Here is a 9,996-nt window from a genome sequence, read left to right as displayed (position 1 = left end):
AGGTCAGTACGACAAGAATGGAAATCTAGAAGTAGGATAATTGAATCCATGGCAGAAGTCATGGAGACCAAAAAGATATCACCTTTTGACAGATTAGGAGCCCAAATCACATCAATCCATGGTAATTCTAAATCTAGGAAGCCTAATAAGATTGGACGTCTTACTAGGGAGTTAGTCGATCAATACCACTCCCACAAAGGCCTTTATCTACTAAAGCGCAATCAAGAAAACATTGGGGGAAAGGTCAGGTTGTTGTAGTTGATAACTATCAACCGACCTTGGCAAAAGTTTATGACAAGACAATCTCAAAGGGGAAGAACACATGTGACCATGGAAAAAGGAACATTGTCTTTAGAGACGATTATCAAAGACAACACTGAACTAATATCACAAAGAATAAGGAAGTCTCCAATAAAAACTTCTAAGGAACACTGAGTGGTAAGTCAAAAGGTAAAACATTTAGGTACCACCAATCGTTGCCCTCACTAGGACTCATAAGTGGAGATAACAAAGGAATAGATCAGTCCAGAAAATGAAGCCATCTCTAAAACTGATTGCTAAGGTTCAAGGCTAGAGGCAGGAAAAGGTCTTTTCACCTGAAGTATTAGAAGCTTTTGATAAAGCGTTCCTAGGACAAGTAACTGACCTAGACAATGACAACGGTGGTGGAGGTGACTAATGTGGCAAATCAAAATTTTCAAAGATTTAAAGCATATGAAATCTCTAATGATGATATGTTAGATGTGCCAAATACCAAGCAAGAAGAGTTGGAAACCATGATGAATGATTCGCAATCTATACTAACCTTGGAGAGGACAACCAATTATGAAAATATGGTAGCCTCAACTTATTTATCATGTTCATTAAATGAGGAACTTGAAGACTGCTTTGAGCTTCATAAGGAGAGTCAATCTTAGACACCTTTTTCAATGAACATGCAAACATTGGTTTGGATCCCATAGATACCATCAGCCTTATTCCTTGGAATTTAGGGGAAACAACTCTCAACCAAATAAACTAGAAGGAAATGTGTTTGTAAAAGACATTGAATGAGATTCCTTAGCCACTGGTAAGGAAGCCAACATATGTTCTTTGAAAAGCCAAATTTGGATATCTTAAACCATTGCTCACCAAAACTACTATCAACAATAAGATGTTGAGCAAAGTATTTGTCGATGGCGGGGTTGTCCTTGCCAATACCAACCTTAAAGAAATTGGTTAAAAATATGGAGGATCTTATCCCAACCAACAAGAATATGGCCAGCTTCATGGGAGTAGCCTCTAATGCACTAGGTGTCCTCGTAGTTGACATTGTGGTAGAGACAAAGGAAATAAGATCAACCTTCTTTATTATAGACGAAAAACCTTCATATTCTGTTATTTTAGGAAGGAACTGGATCCACACTTGTGAATGTGTGCCTTAAAAAACTTCATCAGAGACTCATGTTTTAGGTTGGTGATAAAGTAGAAACCTATGAAGTTTATAAGAATCCCTTCTCGATTGAGTTCAAAATGTTTACGAAATTGTTCTATTTACCCAATCTTAGTCCTATAATGGTTCCTCCAGAATATGAGGAAGGGACCCTAAAAGCATGCAATCTTACTCATTTGGAATACCAATAGTTCAAACCAACCTACAAACTTTTGATGAGGTTATCAATGATTAACCCCCCTAGTGAACTAAAGAACATCCTGGATGGTTAGAAACATTGGGAGTCAAAACCATTGTATTTCATGCCATGTTTTTAACGGGGAAAGTGACGGAGAGTTAGAGGAACAAGATTGTCAACAAGTTTCGGCTGAGGATCATAAAGCATAAGACCTACTGGTGGAAGGTAACTTGAGGAGTTCAAGGAAGCAAGGATAAACAAGGTTAGTGGATTGTTTACCGAGGACCAAAGGGATCAGTTAGTAGGATTTGATCAAGAAATACAAATATGGTTTTGCAGCGAGTTATCATGAGATATCTAGTTTAACTAGAACTAGTTGACCATAGGCTACCAATTAAAGAAGAATATAAGCCACACAAATAGCCTACGAGTGATTAATCCTAAATTAATGCTTCCCGTTAAAGATGAAGTAGAAAGAATACTTCAAGTAAGGTTCATAATTCCCATAAGCGGAAGTTATCACACATTACATGAGTCATTATCCGAGAAAGGCTACATTTTTGTAGGCCAAAACTTATAAGCAGTAGAATTGGTTTTGCATATCTATCATTTTTATTAGTTCATTTACTTTATGTATTTCTTAGTTCAATAGCTCAAACACAAATTAAATGTACTTAACACTCTTTGGATAGTTAGAAAACCTATATCTATCATTTGAAGAAAAGGGAATCACAATTGAGAGTTGTTAGCTGATTCCTCGCCTAATTCATAATTCTAAAAACAGTAGTGTAGGTCAATAAAATTTGTTATTGGTAGACATTATTAGATGCAGTAATTTGTAAGGGAAACCTAAGTGAGAGTTTTTCTTGGACCTATTGTAAGGGATAAATTGATTGTTTTATCTAGGGTAAATTCATTGATTTAGATGTTAAGCTTAGGAAGTGACCCCTAAGATGTTATTTTATTTTATTTTATTTTTTTGAGCAGTAAAAACTTGACAATTTTGAATAATTAAGTCTTACTATTGATTGATGTTATGGAATTTAGCAATTTAAAAAACTGATCTTAGTAAGAGTTCTTGAGCATGCGTACAACGAGTTGAATTATATCCAACCTTACGAATATTTGCGAAGATAAAGTTTAAACAATTTACACTCTTTAATAGTTTGAACTTCCATAACGTAGTTCTTTTCTAAGGGTAGAATTGTAACACAACAAATTTCTTCTTAATATATATTATTGATATTATGATTAATTTTCCTAATATGTGTGCATGATTTAGTGAGATAGTTTTATAAATATTTGATATGATGTAGTGGATAATATAAATTGCTAATATTATATTTAATTATTTTCTAAAACTAATAGTATCTTGTAGAATAAAACTTTAGTTGATTTTATGTGTATTAGTAATTATTGTGATATTTTCGTGTATATTTTACCAAATGATAAATGTGTGCATAGTTATATTTTAATAACTTCTAATTACTTCTAAATATCATTTATTTTAATTATTTATAAATAGTTATCTTAATATATCAATAATATTGTGATTAATTCCTTTTATTTGTATACAAGTTGTTTCATGATCATTATATACATATTTGTTGTGATTAATATAAAGTATTGATATTATATTTGTTTATTTTATCATTTTAACTATTTTATAAAGATGGTAATGTTTTAATGTGAGTATTTATTAAAAAATTAATATTTTAGTTGTGAATAAATAAAATAAATGAGTATGTGTATTTGTGATTAGAGTATTTTTGGAAAAAAAATATGATGGAAAAAGGAATAATAATAATAATATAGTAGAATAGTATTTTAAGTAGTAAAAAGGAATTAAAATATGATGGAAAAAAATTGAATTGAAATACCTAAGGATATGTTATGGGTGGTTGTGAGTTTCTAGTTTTGAAAATCAATTTCCAAATCAAAACCTATTCATATAAAATGGGGCTAAGTTATTGTTATACTTCCCAAATACTTTTTCTTAAAAACTCAAAACCAGAAATACAGGTTTGATAATTTTATTTTTGTTTTAAAATTAACATGTCATCATCATTAGACATAAATACGACTCAAACCACCACCGATTACCGTCTTCGACCATCTCTACTATCATCGACCGCCCACCTTCGACCACCACCGTCACCATTGTCGATCACCCATTTCGACCATTGCCACCACCACCACCAGCCACCCGCATCTAACAATTGCCACTACCACCTCTAAACATCATTATCACAATCCCACATTCGACCACTGCCACCACCATTGACCATCATCTATGACCACCTCTGCCACAACCTCCCACCTCCCACCATTACTGACCTCTAAGCAACATCTTCCATCACCGACCACTCACCTCTAAACACCGTCACCACCATCGACCCTTATATCTAATCACATCCATTATCACCACCGACCCTCCTCCGGTAAATGCCAACACAATAGATGTAACACCCATAATTTATTTTTAACAAGAATTAAGGCTTACTGTCTAATTATGTCTTATGTTGTTTATTATTTTGTCTATTTACCGTTTCCAGAAAATTTTTTATTTAAGTTCTTAAGTTGTTTGAGATTTGATTTGTTAGAAAATTATTTTTCTGAGCAAAGAATATTAAATTTAATTATTTTAATAATCAAATTATTTTTATCGTAATAATAACTATAGACAAATACTTTACGGGTTTTAACGTACGATTATATTTATTTGCTAGCTGAGTTGCGTCAGATAGATATTTTATAAAGAAATTAAGTAATTTTACATAAAGTGAATTTTCACTTTTATTAGAGATAAATATTTTAAAAGAGAAATAGTAAGAAATGTCTCACAAACTAGCTACATCTCCCTAAAATTTAATGTGTGGCTCACATCATATTGCTTTCCCAATAAATAGAGCTTAAAGTCAAAAAAATTTACTCCAACATACTCCTTATTGCGGCAGCCACCAACATATAGTTGAGGTAAAAACCGTTTTTATATATGTTTTAATGACAACAAACCTTATGAAATAAACGATTAAGTTTTATGAATGGTGATCTACTAATGATTGCACTTGAGTTTTATTTAAGGAATATGAATTGCATAAGTGAACAAGCAAGAAGTCATCCACTTCATCAAAGTGCATAAAAATTGATGGCAATATCATATTAAAAGGAAGCAAGTTCATACAAATAAACAAAGAACATTCTTGGCCGAATTCTGAAAAATAGAAAACGTTCTTCACTGTTCCAAGATAACAAGAATGATCATGTTCTTAAAGAAAAAACAGTTCCTAGTATTTACAATCTGTTTTAAGAATTTCATCAGAAATCTACAAGAATCATATCAGTAAAAGATTCTCTCCAAAGAACAAGGGCCAAAACTATGTTTCATAATCTATCAAGCAAGATCATTCTCCAAGTTTGAGGGAGAATCAAGTACAAACTTGACATGTTGAATAGGAAATTTCAGTGTACCTCTGAGCAGCATGCACACGTGATAAAAAGAAGGGAATCACTTGAAAACAACTGCCAGAAGTTCAAAATCCATTAAATCACTCAAAATAGAAACGAAGATCGTTCTAGTTTTCACAGCTTTAATTCAAGAATTTTATGGTTTACGAATAGCAAAATCTGTTGTAGTTTAAGATCGATCTGAACTACGAAAGTACATCTATCTACACTACAAATCATCATTATTCATTACAAAGGAATTTAATAATCTACACAAGATCATTTAGGATAGATTCATTCAAAGAGGATCAACAAAGGCAAAGCAAAACATCAAGAACAAACAACAAAATCAATATCTATATTTATGATTAAAAAGTACGACATAAATACCAATATTGCATCTCTGCAAAAAGTAACACGTGTACAAAGTAGAAAATCATGAGTCACAATAATTGTCAAAATCCAGCACTCATACAAAATAGAAATGAAGATTGTTCTGGTTTTACAAAAGACCATTCTGGTTATTCTCGTTTAAAGACATAATTAAAAAAATAAAAAAAATTCCAAAGTCCAAACCACATATTAAAGAGTATCAAGACTGCTCAAATCAATGGTGAAATGTCACGTTCCCCACTTCTGGCTTAACGTTCCACACTACTGGCTTAACGTTCCTCACTTCTGTTGATAAAAAGGAAAAAAAAAACAGATGTCTTCCATTCAAAAACGCTCTGCGATATAGAAAAAAGAGTTTAGGAGAGAAATAGAAACGAATTCAAGAAGGAGTTAGTGATTCATCCCATCAAGTGTAGCACAATTGGATCAAAAAGACCGCTGCGTGAGAATTTAATAACGACACTTATATCGGTAAGGGCATCACTGCAATTATATCTATGTATGATTGTATTTATTTTAGAATTTGTGAGATTAAATATATACTATGCTGAAATGCTTTTATCAAATGTTGGAAAATAAATATGGTGTGATATGTTGTTATAATGGTTGTGTTGAACATATTCAAAGTGTGAAGAATAAATGTTATGTGATATGTTGTTATAATGGTTGTGTTAAACAGTACCAAAATGTGAAGAATAAATGTTATGTGATATGTTGTTATAATGGTTGTGTTGAACATATTCAAAGTGTGAAGAATAAATGTTATGTGAAATGTCGTTAATGAGTTAGCCTCGCCTTATATTAATGATTTATTAAAGTGTCCACATTCATGCATTCATTCATAGTCGTGTGGTGGTGCGTCCATAATTGGTTGGAGCCAACATATCCTTGTGGGAATTTTGAGTTAGTGGTGTTGCTTGGAAGGACCGACGAAACCTTTGTGGGGGAGACGATATTCAGGAATCATTACATTGGAATATAGATTAAGTAATAAGGTCTTTTTGGGTATAAATTGATTTAAGTGTGATTAGTGCTTTATAAAGATAAATGATACATTGTACCTCCTGATCGTTTGGTTGAAACAATGTTATTAATGATGTAAATATTATACTGATAAATTTGTATACGATTGTATGATGAAACAATGTTAGTAATGATGTAGATATTATATTGATAAATGTACCTCGTGATCGTTTGGGTAAAATGATGTAGATATTATACTGATAAATTTGTATATGTTTGTATTTGTATATGATTGTACCTCCTGGTTGTTGTGGAACAATGTTATATTTTTATTGTACCTCGGTGGTTTGTATGGATTAATTAATATTATTAATTATATAGACATCATAATATTATATTTGTATTTTCAGTGTACCTCTTGGTAGTCGTTTGAGTGAATTAATGTTATTAATTACCTAAACATTATACTGTTTTATTTTATTGTTATTTATTTATTATTTATTGGTAAGTATTTTGGAGATGACCATTACTTTTGGACAGATGACATTCCTAATCTACTTGCACATCCGGGGAAGTTTTCAGAAGAATAGATGGAACATCTTATTTAATTCTAGGGGTAGTAGTGGTCAACTTTAGGTAATTTATTTATGTTGAACTCTAGTCTATGCCAATTATCATTTTAGTACTACATTTATGAACCTTATAATTTGAGTATTAAGTATCTAATTGTGATACTGATGGATTTTAAATTAATAATGGATTATTTGTTTGTTTGTTTGAAATTACATGAGAAATTATATATTTTGTTTAAAGTGAATTATGCCACTTATTTGCTACTTGGTGATGCTAGACATTGGTGGAGGAGCACCAAATTGATCATGGAAGCTGCTCAAGAAGAGATTAACTGGGAGTCTTTTCAGATGAAGTTTTTGGACAAGTACTTTCCGGTAAGTGCTAGAACAAAATTGGGAGAATATGCGGCGAAGTTTGAATCCTTATCGCGATATTTCAAGTTTTTTCGTCAGACCGTTGATGAAGACTTTATGTGTCATCATTTCTAAGATGGGCTGAAGTATGAAATTCAAGATTCGATACTACCTCTGGGAATCACGCGGTTCCAACCCTTAGTGGAAAAGTGCAGAGAAGTAGAGGCTATAAAGAACTGAATGCTGAAGCGTGGGGGTACTAGTAACCATGGGGGACCAACACGATCGAGTAATCAGAACAAGGGTCATAGTAGAGCAGATCAAAACCCATATCATCGTCCCAAAGGGTCAAATAAGGGACCATATCGTCCAATGACCTCCATTTCAAATGATAGACGGAGGACTTCAGAATCAAAGCCATATTGTTATCGTTGTGGAGACCTAAGACACTTTGCTAATAAGTGCACACTAAACGGCAGTGTATGTTTTAAATGCCATAAGCCCAAATATTTAGCCAGGGATTGCAAGGAACCAAAGGCAAAAGCCTTACTGAAGGCGACTAAAGTCACATGCCCAACAGCTCAAGGACGAGTTTACAATATAAATGGTCAAGGGACCTCTCGTTCGAATGAATCCTTCCAAGGGGAGTGTGAAATCTTAGGTAATATTTTAACTGTCCTTTTTGACTATGGTGCAACACAATCATTTATCTCTATGGATTGTGTAAACTATTGGAATTGCATGTCACAACCTTATTGTTTGATTTGTCTGTTACCATTACTGCTGATAAAACTTTAACTGCAAATACGACATGTATGCATTGTCCTATAGTTGTATTGAGTAGGAAGTTTAATGTGAATCTCATTTGTCTAACTCTTAAGAACCTTGATGTTATCCTCGGTATGGATTGGTTGTCATAGCATTATATTTTATTAGATTGTGGTCGTAAGACTGTAATTTTCCCCGACCCAAAGCTTTCTAAATTCTTAGCCGCGCAGGAAATCAAGGTTGCTCTAAAGGAATGAGATATGGAGATTTTGTCCCTAGCTAGTATGTGAGTTACTCATGATGCCAAGATAGAGGATGTACTAGTGGTTAGAGATTTCTCCAATGTGTTTCCGACTGATGTACCAGAACTACCGCCAGTGCGAGAGACTGAGTTTTCTATTGACTTACACCTAGGTATTAGACCCATCTCAATTGCCTCATATCGGATGTCGCCTTTCGAACTAACTGAACTTAAAGAACAATTGGAAGAATAAATGTCAAAACAATTTATTCGACCAAGTGTTTCACCGTGGGGAGCTCTTGTCTTGTTAGTAAAGAAAAAAGGACGGACGTTCACGATTTTGTGTAGATTACACGCAACTCAACAAGGCCACTATCAAGAACCGATATTCATTGTCGCGCATCGATGACCTTATGGATCAACTCCGAGGGGTTGTAGTGTTCTCCAAGATAGTTTGAAATCTGGGTATCACCAAATATGAGTTAAGGCAGAAGACATTCCCAAGACTGTATTTCAGACATGTTACGAACATTATGAGTATCTTGTAATGCCACTCGGAGTGACTAATGCACCCGCAATATTTATAGACTACATGAATCATATCTCCCACCCATTTTTGGACAAATTCGTAGCGGTATTTATAGATGACATTCTCATTTATTCTAAAAGTCGAGAGGAGCATGAGGAACAATTACGAAAAGTTCTATCACTGTTGCGAGAGAAACAGTTGTATGCCAACCAAGCGAAGTGTGAATTTTGGTTGGAGGAAGTTAATTTTCTAGGGCATGTGATCTCGAATGAAGGAATTGTTGTCAACCCAGGCAAGGTAAAGGCCGTTGTAGATTGGAAGCGGCCAAGGACTGTTGCAGACATTAAAAGCTTTGTTGGATTAGTTGGCTATTACTGGAGATTTATTGAAGGTTTTGCTAAGATTGTATCCTTACTGGCCCAACTTAGAAGAAAGGATCAACCGTTTGCGTGACCAGAAGAGTGTGAGGCGAGTTTTAGACTATTAAAGGAACGTTTGACGACCTCTCCACTACTAACTTTGCCACAACCAGATGAACCCTACAAAGTTTATTGTGATGCCTCTCATCAAGGATTGAGAAGTGTCCTCATGCAGAATAAGAAGACAGTAGCCTATGCATCACGACAACTAAAAATACATGAAAGAAACTATCCCACACATGATTTGGAATTGGCTACGATAATGTTTTCCCTAAAAATTTGGAGACACCACTTATATGGAAGTTGTTGATTATTATGACCTCGTTATTACAGAATATGACAGTCTTTAACAAAATAAGATCGAACATACAATCATACGATGCAAAATTTATTCAGATTCATACACAGCGGAAATATAACACAACATACAAGATCAACAGTAAAAGTAAAAAGATAAGGGATAGAATGCACCAAGGTTTATCCTGGTTCAGCTGTCAATATGACAGCCTACATCCAGTCCTGACAATCCAACTGGATTTCAGCTTTTTCTTCAATAGAAAGAATTGAGACTTGTTTACAGATTGTCCAGTTTCCTCGAAACCTATCTATCTAACTCAAATTCTTTCCTATTGCTTAACCCCTTGATCCTTGCAGTCACTCGGCAGACTCACACAAGATCAAGTCCAGCTCCTTCTTGATG

The sequence above is a fragment of the Cicer arietinum genome, chromosome 1 (genome assembly GCF_000331145.2).
Source record: "Cicer arietinum cultivar CDC Frontier isolate Library 1 chromosome 1, Cicar.CDCFrontier_v2.0, whole genome shotgun sequence".
NCBI classification, from domain to species: Eukaryota; Viridiplantae; Streptophyta; class Magnoliopsida; order Fabales; family Fabaceae; genus Cicer; species Cicer arietinum.
The sequence above is the reverse complement of the archived record's forward strand: the minus strand, read 5'-3'. Positions refer to the sequence as shown.